This window comes from Mesoplodon densirostris, chromosome 8 (genome assembly GCF_025265405.1).
Source record: "Mesoplodon densirostris isolate mMesDen1 chromosome 8, mMesDen1 primary haplotype, whole genome shotgun sequence".
Classification (NCBI taxonomy): Eukaryota; Metazoa; Chordata; class Mammalia; order Artiodactyla; family Ziphiidae; genus Mesoplodon; species Mesoplodon densirostris.
Window position 1 is genome coordinate 112,178,424 of NC_082668.1, and position 8,828 is coordinate 112,187,251.

Here is an 8,828-nt window from a genome sequence, read left to right on the forward strand (position 1 = left end):
CGGGCCTGGATGCCGCTGAGCAGGCCAGTGGAGCCTGCCGGGATTCAGGGGCCTTGCAGGGACTAGGGTGCGAACGCGAGGGTCCTGGGCTTCCCGGGCGGCGCACTAACCAAGAAGAGAAGAAAAGAGAGGCGCGACGAAGGCCTCTTGGAAAGGGCTGCATGCCCCCGCTTCAGCAGGGCAATAAAGCGACTTTCCTCGAGGCGAGGGGCTGACGTTCGTTCTCCAGGTAGGTATTAGAGCATCGCAGCATGAGCTCCCGAGCGGGCCCTGGGCGCACCCTGTTTTCCGAGAGAGAACTCATTTGCTTCCCAGAGCCATGCCTACCGTGACGAGAGGCCCGTCCCGAGGGGTGGTCTCATCGTGGAGTTCAAGGCCCGACCAAGGGAACTTTCACAGTGGGGAAGGCGGCCTGTGCCTTCAGGCCCGCATTGCAAGCCAGACAGGCAGGAAACGTAAGCTGGCCCCAAACCACACCAGGTACACAGTGGGCCCTCCCCTGCATCCACTTGTTGACGCAGGGTGTTCTGCGTGGAGCAAACGGCCTCAACCAAGGCAGGCTCTCGTGAGGCCTCTAAGCGCCTGCCTCTTCCAAAAGACCGCAGTGCTGTGTTTGCCTGAAGAACTCGGCTTTAGTTGCCGCTGCCGTGCAAGCTGACTCTCTCCGTGAGTAGAGTGACTTTCCAACCGAGGGGCCAGAAGGCGTTCGAAGCAGACTCTTTCCTCAGTGCAGCTGAGAGAAGGTCAATGTCGAACCCTTCCAGGGCACGGGGGACTGGCTAGCAAGGCGTGCCTGATGCTGTTGGAGTGCCGAGGCATCGTAGGCGTCCCCTTTAAAAGCGCTGGGTGTAGTCCTTCCCTCGGCATGCACAGTAGGCCCCTCTCTCAAGGGCCTAGGGGCCTGGGTGTGGCACAGCATGCCCCCAGGGGCCAGGGGTTTTCGCAGGGAAAAGGGGGCACACCCGAAGCGTCCAGGAGTCCTGAAACGGGCAGCACCGATCCGATAAAGCACACCAGTGACTAAGACCTCCAAGAGCTCGCTGTGTGCTCCGTTCCTGCAGGGCGACTCAAGGCCTTTCTCGAGGCAGGCCCTCAAGGGGCCGTTCCCAGTAGTCCGACAGCCTGACAGGATGAGCTCCCAACACGGCTCCGGAAGCACCCTGATTATTCAGAGAAAATGCCTTCTCGTTCCCGAGCCCTGCCTCCAGTGCCTAGAGGTCCGTCCGAAAACGGGGTCATTCGGGTAGCTTCAAGGCAGCAGGAATGAAGCTTTCAAAACGGGAACACAAGGCTTCTGCCCTCAGACCCCCGCTTCCAGTCGACACGTAGTTCACCTCCTTGTGCTCTCTAGCAAGTGCACAGGGACACTAGCTGCACACTCGCTCCTCCCCTGAGTCCACTTTTCTTCACGGGGTGTTCCACATGTAGCCAACTCCCGCATCCAAGGAAACCTCTAGGTAGGCTCTATCGGGGCTCAGCCTCTACCAAAGGCCTGCAGGGTAAGAGGAAGCACTGTACTGCAGCGGCAGCAGGAACGCAAGCTGACTTTCTCCCCTAAGTATGGTGCCCTCGGCTAAGGGTTCCTAGAAGGCCTGCGAAGCAGATTCTTTTCCTAAGTGCAGCTCCGACAAGGGCAATGAGGCCGAGTTCCTCGACAAGTAGGACGTGAGGGAAGAGGTTCCCTGTAGCTGGTGCAGTGCTGAGGAAATCTAGCTCTCTCCAGGCGGTGTGCAGTGCGCTGCCCTACCCTCGGCATACACAGAGAGACTGGGAAGGGCTTTCCGGGCCTGGATGCCGCTGAGCAGGCCAGTGGAGCCTGCCGGGATTCAGGGGCCTTGCAGGGACTAGGGTGCGAACGCGAGGGTCCTGGGCTTCCCGGGCGGCGCACTAACCAAGAAGAGAAGAAAAGAGAGGCGCGACGAAGGCCTCTTGGAAAGGGCTGCATGCCCCCGCTTCAGCAGGGCAATAAAGCGACTTTCCTCGAGGCGAGGGGCTGACGTTCGGTCTCCAGGTAGGTATTAGAGCATCGCAGCATGAGCTCCCGAGCGGGCCCTGGGCGCACCCTGTTTTCCGAGAGAGAACTCATTTGCTTCCCAGAGCCATGCCTACCGTGACGAGAGGCCCGTCCCGAGGGGTGGTCTCATCGTGGAGTTCAAGGCCCGACCAAGGGAACTTTCACAGTGGGAAAGGCGGCCTGTGCCTTCAGGCCCGCATTGCAAGCCAGACAGGCAGGAAACGTAAGCTGGCCCCAAACCACACCAGGTACACAGTGGGCCCTGCCCTGCATCCACTTGTTGACGCAGGGTGTTCTGCGTGGAGCAAACGGCCTCAACCAAGGCAGGCTCTCGTGAGGCCTCTAAGCGCCTGCCTCTTCCAAAAGACCGCAGTGCTGTGTTTGCCTGAAGAACTCGGCTTTAGTTGCCGCTGCCGTGCAAGCTGACTCTCTCCGTGAGTAGAGTGACTTTCCAACCGAGGGGCCAGAAGGCGTTCGAAGCAGACTCTTTCCTCAGTGCAGCTGAGAGAAGGTCAATGTCGAACCCTTCCAGGGCACGGGGGACTGGCTAGCAAGGCGTGCCTGATGCTGTTGGAGTGCCGAGGCATCGTAGGCGTCCCCTTTAAAAGCGCTGGGTGTAGTCCTTCCCTCGGCATGCACAGTAGGCCCCTCTCTCAAGGGCCTAGGGGCCTGGGTGTGGCACAGCATGCCCCCAGGGGCCGGGGGTTTTCGCAGGGAAAAGGGGGCACACCCGAAGCGTCTAGGAGTCCTGAAACGGGCAGCAGCGATCCAATAAAGCACACCAGTGACTAAGACCTCCAAGAGCTTGCTGTGTGCTCCGTTCCTGCAGGGCGACTCAAGGCCTTTCTCGAGGCAGGCCCTCAAGGGGCCGTTCCCTCTAGTCCGACAGCCTGACAGGATGTGCTCCCAACACGGCTCCGGAAGCACCCTGATTATTCAGAGAAAATGCCTTCTCGTTCCCGAGCCCTGCCTCCAGTGCCTAGAGGCCCGTCCGAAAACAGGGTCATTCGGGTAGCTTCAAGGCAGCAGGAATGGAGCTTTCAAAACGGGAACACAAGGCTTCTGCCCTCACACCCCCGCTTCCAGTCGACACGTAGTTCACCTCCTTGTGCTCTCTAGCAAGTGCACAGGGACACTAGCTGCACACTCGCTCCTCCCCTGAGTCCACTTTTCTTCACGGGGTGTTCCGCATGTAGCCAACTCCCGCATCCAAGGAAACCTCTAGGTAGGCTCTATCGGGGCTCAGCCTCTACCAAAGGCCTGCCGGGTAAGAGGAAGCACTGTACTGCAGCGGCAGCAGGAACGCAAGCTGACTTTCTCCCCTAAGTATGGTGCCCTCGGCTAAGGGTTCCTAGAAGGCCTGCGAAGCAGATTCTTTTCCTAAGTGCAGCTCCGACAAGGGCAATGAGGCCGAGTTCCTCGACAAGTAGGACGTGAGGGAAGAGGTTCCCTGTAGCTGGTGCAGTGCTGAGGAAATCTAGCTCTCTCCAGGCGGTGTGCAGTGCGCTGCCCTACCCTCGGCATACACAGAGAGACTGGGAAGGGCTTTCCGGGCCTGGATGCCGCTGAGCAGGCCAGTGGAGCCTGCCGGGATTCAGGGGCCTTGCAGGGACTAGGGTGCGAACGCGAGGGTCCTGGGCTTCCCGGGCGGCGCACTAACCAAGAAGAGAAGAAAAGAGAGGCGCGACGAAGGCCTCTTGGAAAGGGCTGCATGCCCCCGCTTCAGCAGGGCAATAAAGCGACTTTCCTCGAGGCGAGGGGCTGACGTTCGGTCTCCAGGTAGGTATTAGAGCATCGCAGCATGAGCTCCCGAGCGGGCCCTGGGCGCACCCTGTTTTCCGAGAGAGAACTCATTTGCTTCCCAGAGCCATGCCTACCGTGACGAGAGGCCCGTCCCGAGGGGTGGTCTCATCGTGGAGTTCAAGGCCCGACCAAGGGAACTTTCACAGTGGGGAAGGCGGCCTGTGCCTTCAGGCCCGCATTGCAAGCCAGACAGGCAGGAAACGTAAGCTGGCCCCAAACCACACCAGGTACACAGTGGGCCCTCCCCTGCATCCACTTGTTGACGCAGGGTGTTCTGCGTGGAGCAAACGGCCTCAACCAAGGCAGGCTCTCGTGAGGCCTCTAAGCGCCTGCCTCTTCCAAAAGACCGCAGTGCTGTGTTTGCCTGAAGAACTCGGCTTTAGTTGCCGCTGCCGTGCAAGCTGACTCTCTCCGTGAGTAGAGTGACTTTCCAACCGAGGGGCCAGAAGGCGTTCGAAGCAGACTCTTTCCTCAGTGCAGCTGAGAGAAGGTCAATGTCGAACCCTTCCAGGGCACGGGGGACTGGCTAGCAAGGCGTGCCTGATGCTGTTGGAGTGCCGAGGCATCGTAGGCGTCCCCTTTAAAAGCGCTGGGTGTAGTCCTTCCCTCGGCATGCACAGTAGGCCCCTCTCTCAAGGGCCTAGGGGCCTGGGTGTGGCACAGCATGCCCCCAGGGGCCGGGGGTTTTCGCAGGGAAAAGGGGGCACACCCGAAGCGTCCAGGAGTCCTGAAACGGGCAGCACCGATCCAATAAAGCACACCAGTGACTAAGACCTCCAAGAGCTCGCTGTGTGCTCCGTTCCTGCAGGGCGACTCAAGGCCTTTCTCGAGGCAGGCCCTCAAGGGGCCGTTCCCAGTAGTCCGACAGCCTGACAGGATGAGCTCCCAACACGGCTCCGGAAGCACCCTGATTATTCAGAGAAAATGCCTTCTCGTTCCCGAGCCCTGCCTCCAGTGCCTAGAGGCCCGTCCGAAAACGGGGTCATTCGGGTAGCTTCAAGGCAGCAGGAATGGAGCTTTCAAAACGGGAACACAAGGCTTCTGCCCTCACACCCCCGCTTCCAGTCGACACGTAGTTCACCTCCTTGTGCTCTCTAGCAAGTGCACAGGGACACTAGCTGCACACTCGCTCCTCCCCTGAGTCCACTTTTCTTCACGGGGTGTTCCGCATGTAGCCAACTCCCGCATCCAAGGAAACCTCTAGGTAGGCTCTATCGGGGCTCAGCCTCTACCAAAGGCCTGCCGGGTAAGAGGAAGCACTGTACTGCAGCGGCAGCAGGAACGCAAGCTGACTTTCTCCCCTAAGTATGGTGCCCTCGGCTAAGGGTTCCTAGAAGGCCTGCGAAGCAGATTCTTTTCCTAAGTGCAGCTCCGACAAGGGCAATGAGGCCGAGGTCCTCGACAAGTAGGACGTGAGGGAAGAGGTTCCCTGTAGCTGGTGCAGTGCTGAGGAAATCTAGCTCTCTCCAGGCGGTGTGCAGTGCGCTGCCCTACCCTCGGCATACACAGAGAGACTGGGAAGGGCTTTCCGGGCCTGGATGCCGCTGAGCAGGCCAGTGGAGCCTGCCGGGATTCAGGGGCCTTGCAGGGACTAGGGTGCGAACGCGAGGGTCCTGGGCTTCCCGGGCGGCGCACTAACCAAGAAGAGAAGAAAAGAGAGGCGCGACGAAGGCCTCTTGGAAAGGGCTGCATGCCCCCGCTTCAGCAGGGCAATAAAGCGACTTTCCTCGAGGCGAGGGGCTGACGTTCGGTCTCCAGGTAGGTATTAGAGCATCGCAGCATGAGCTCCCGAGCGGGCCCTGGGCGCACCCTGTTTTCCGAGAGAGAACTCATTTGCTTCCCAGAGCCATGCCTACCGTGACGAGAGGCCCGTCCCGAGGGGTGGTCTCATCGTGGAGTTCAAGGCCCGACCAAGGGAACTTTCACAGTGGGAAAGGCGGCCTGTGCCTTCAGGCCCGCATTGCAAGCCAGACAGGCAGGAAACGTAAGCTGGCCCCAAACCACACCAGGTACACAGTGGGCCCTGCCCTGCATCCACTTGTTGACGCAGGGTGTTCTGCGTGGAGCAAACGGCCTCAACCAAGGCAGGCTCTCGTGAGGCCTCTAAGCGCCTGCCTCTTCCAAAAGACCGCAGTGCTGTGTTTGCCTGGAGAACTCGGCTTTAGTTGCCGCTGCCGTGCAAGCTGACTCTCTCCGTGAGTAGAGTGACTTTCCAACCGAGGGGCCAGAAGGCGTTCGAAGCAGACTCTTTCCTCGGTGCAGCTGAGAGAAGGTCAATGTCGAACCCTTCCAGGGCACGGGGGACTGGCTAGCAAGGCGTGCCTGATGCTGTTGGAGTGCCGAGGCATCGTAGGCGTCCCCTTTAAAAGCGCTGGGTGTAGTCCTTCCCTCGGCATGCACAGTAGGCCCCTCTCTCAAGGGCCTAGGGGCCTGGGTGTGGCACAGCATGCCCCCAGGGGCCAGGGGTTTTCGCAGGGAAAAGGGGGCACACCCGAAGCGTCCAGGAGTCCTGAAACGGGCAGCAGCGATCCAATAAAGCACACCAGTGACTAAGACCTCCAAGAGCTCGCTGTGTGCTCCGTTCCTGCAGGGCGACTCAAGGCCTTTCTCGAGGCAGGCCCTCAAGGGGCCGTTCCCAGTAGTCCGAAAGCCTGACAGGATGAGCTCCCAACACGGCTCCGGAAGCACCCTGATTATTCAGAGAAAATGCCTTCTCGTTCCCGAGCCCTGCCTCCAGTGCCTAGAGGCCCGTCCGAAAACGGGGTCATTCGGGTAGCTTCAAGGCAGCAGGAATGAAGCTTTCAAAATGGGAACACAAGGCTTCTGCCCTCAGACCCCCGCTTCCAGTCGACACGTAGTTCACCTCCTTGTGCTCTCTAGCAAGTGCACAGGGACACTAGCTGCACACTCGCTCCTCCCCTGAGTCCACTTTTCTTCACGGGGTGTTCCACATGTAGCCAACTCCCGCATCCAAGGAAACCTCTAGGTAGGCTCTATCGGGGCTCAGCCTCTACCAAAGGCCTGCCGGGTAAGAGGAAGCACTGTACTGCAGCGGCAGCAGGAACGCAAGCTGACTTTCTCCCCTAAGTATGGTGCCCTCGGCTAAGGGTTCCTAGAAGGCCTGCGAAGCAGATTCTTTTCCTAAGTGCAGCTCCGACAAGGGCAATGAGGCCGAGTTCCTCGACAAGTAGGACGTGAGGGAAGAGGTTCCCTGTAGCTGGTGCAGTGCTGAGGAAATCTAGCTCTCTCCAGGCGGTGTGCAGTGCGCTGCCCTACCCTCGGCATACACAGAGAGACTGGGAAGGGCTTTCCGGGCCTGGATGCCGCTGAGCAGGCCAGTGGAGCCTGCCGGGATTCAGGGGCCTTGCAGGGACTAGGGTGCGAACGCGAGGGTCCTGGGCTTCCCGGGCGGCGCACTAACCAAGAAGAGAAGAAAAGAGAGGCGCGACGAAGGCCTCTTGGAAAGGGCTGCATGCCCCCGCTTCAGCAGGGCAATAAAGCGACTTTCCTCGAGGCGAGGGGCTGACGTTCGGTCTCCAGGTAGGTATTAGAGCATCGCAGCATGAGCTCCCGAGCGGGCCCTGGGCGCACCCTATTTTCCGAGAGAGAACTCATTTGCTTCCCAGAGCCATGCCTACCGTGACGAGAGGCCCGTCCCGAGGGGTGGTCTCATCGTGGAGTTCAAGGCCCGACCAAGGGAACTTTCACAGTGGGAAAGGCGGCCTGTGCCTTCAGGCCCGCATTGCAAGCCAGACAGGCAGGAAACGTAAGCTGGCCCCAAACCACACCAGGTACACAGTGGGCCCTCCCCTGCATCCACTTGTTGACGCAGGGTGTTCTGCGTGGAGCAAACGGCCTCAACCAAGGCAGGCTCTCGTGAGGCCTCTAAGCGCCTGCCTCTTCCAAAAGACCGCAGTGCTGTGTTTGCCTGAAGAACTCGGCTTTAGTTGCCGCTGCCGTGCAAGCTGACTCTCTCCGTGAGTAGAGTGACTTTCCAACCGAGGGGCCAGAAGGCGTTCGAAGCAGACTCTTTCCTCAGTGCAGCTGAGAGAAGGTCAATGTCGAACCCTTCCAGGGCACGGGGGACTGGCTAGCAAGGCGTGCCTGATGCTGTTGGAGTGCCGAGGCATCGTAGGCGTCCCCTTTAAAAGCGCTGGGTGTAGTCCTTCCCTCGGCATGCACAGTAGGCCCCTCTCTCAAGGGCCTAGGGGCCTGGGTGTGGCACAGCATGCCCCCAGGGGCCGGGGGTTTTCGCAGGGAAAAGGGGGCACACCCGAAGCGTCCAGGAGTCCTGAAACGGGCAGCACCGATCCAATAAAGCACACCAGTGACTAAGACCTCCAAGAGCTCGCTGTGTGCTCCGTTCCTGCAGGGCGACTCAAGGCCTTTCTCGAGGCAGGCCCTCAAGGGGCCGTTCCCTGTAGTCCGACAGCCTGACAGGATGAGCTCCCAACACGGCTCCGGAAGCACCCTGATTATTCAGAGAAAATGCCTTCTCGTTCCCGAGCCCTGCCTCCAGTGCCTAGAGGCCCGTCCGAAAACGGGGTCATTCGGGTAGCTTCAAGGCAGCAGGAATGGAGCTTTCAAAACGGGAACACAAGGCTTCTGCCCTCACACCCCCGCTTCCAGTCGACACGAAGTTCACCTCCTTGTGCTCTCTAGCAAGTGCACAGGGACACTAGCTGCACACTCGCTCCTCCCCTGAGTCCACTTTTCTTCACGGGGTGTTCCGCATGTAGCCAACTCCCGCATCCAAGGAAACCTCTAGGTAGGCTCTATCGGGGCTCAGCCTCTACCAAAGGCCTGCCGGGTAAGAGGAAGCACTGTACTGCAGCGGCAGCAGGAACGCAAGCTGACTTTCTCCCCTAAGTATGGTGCCCTCGGCTAAGGGTTCCTAGAAGGCCTGCGAAGCAGATTCTTTTCCTAAGTGCAGCTCCGACAAGGGCAATGAGGCCGAGTTCCTCGACAAGTAGGACGTGAGGGAAGAGGTTCCCTGTAGCTGGTGCAGTGC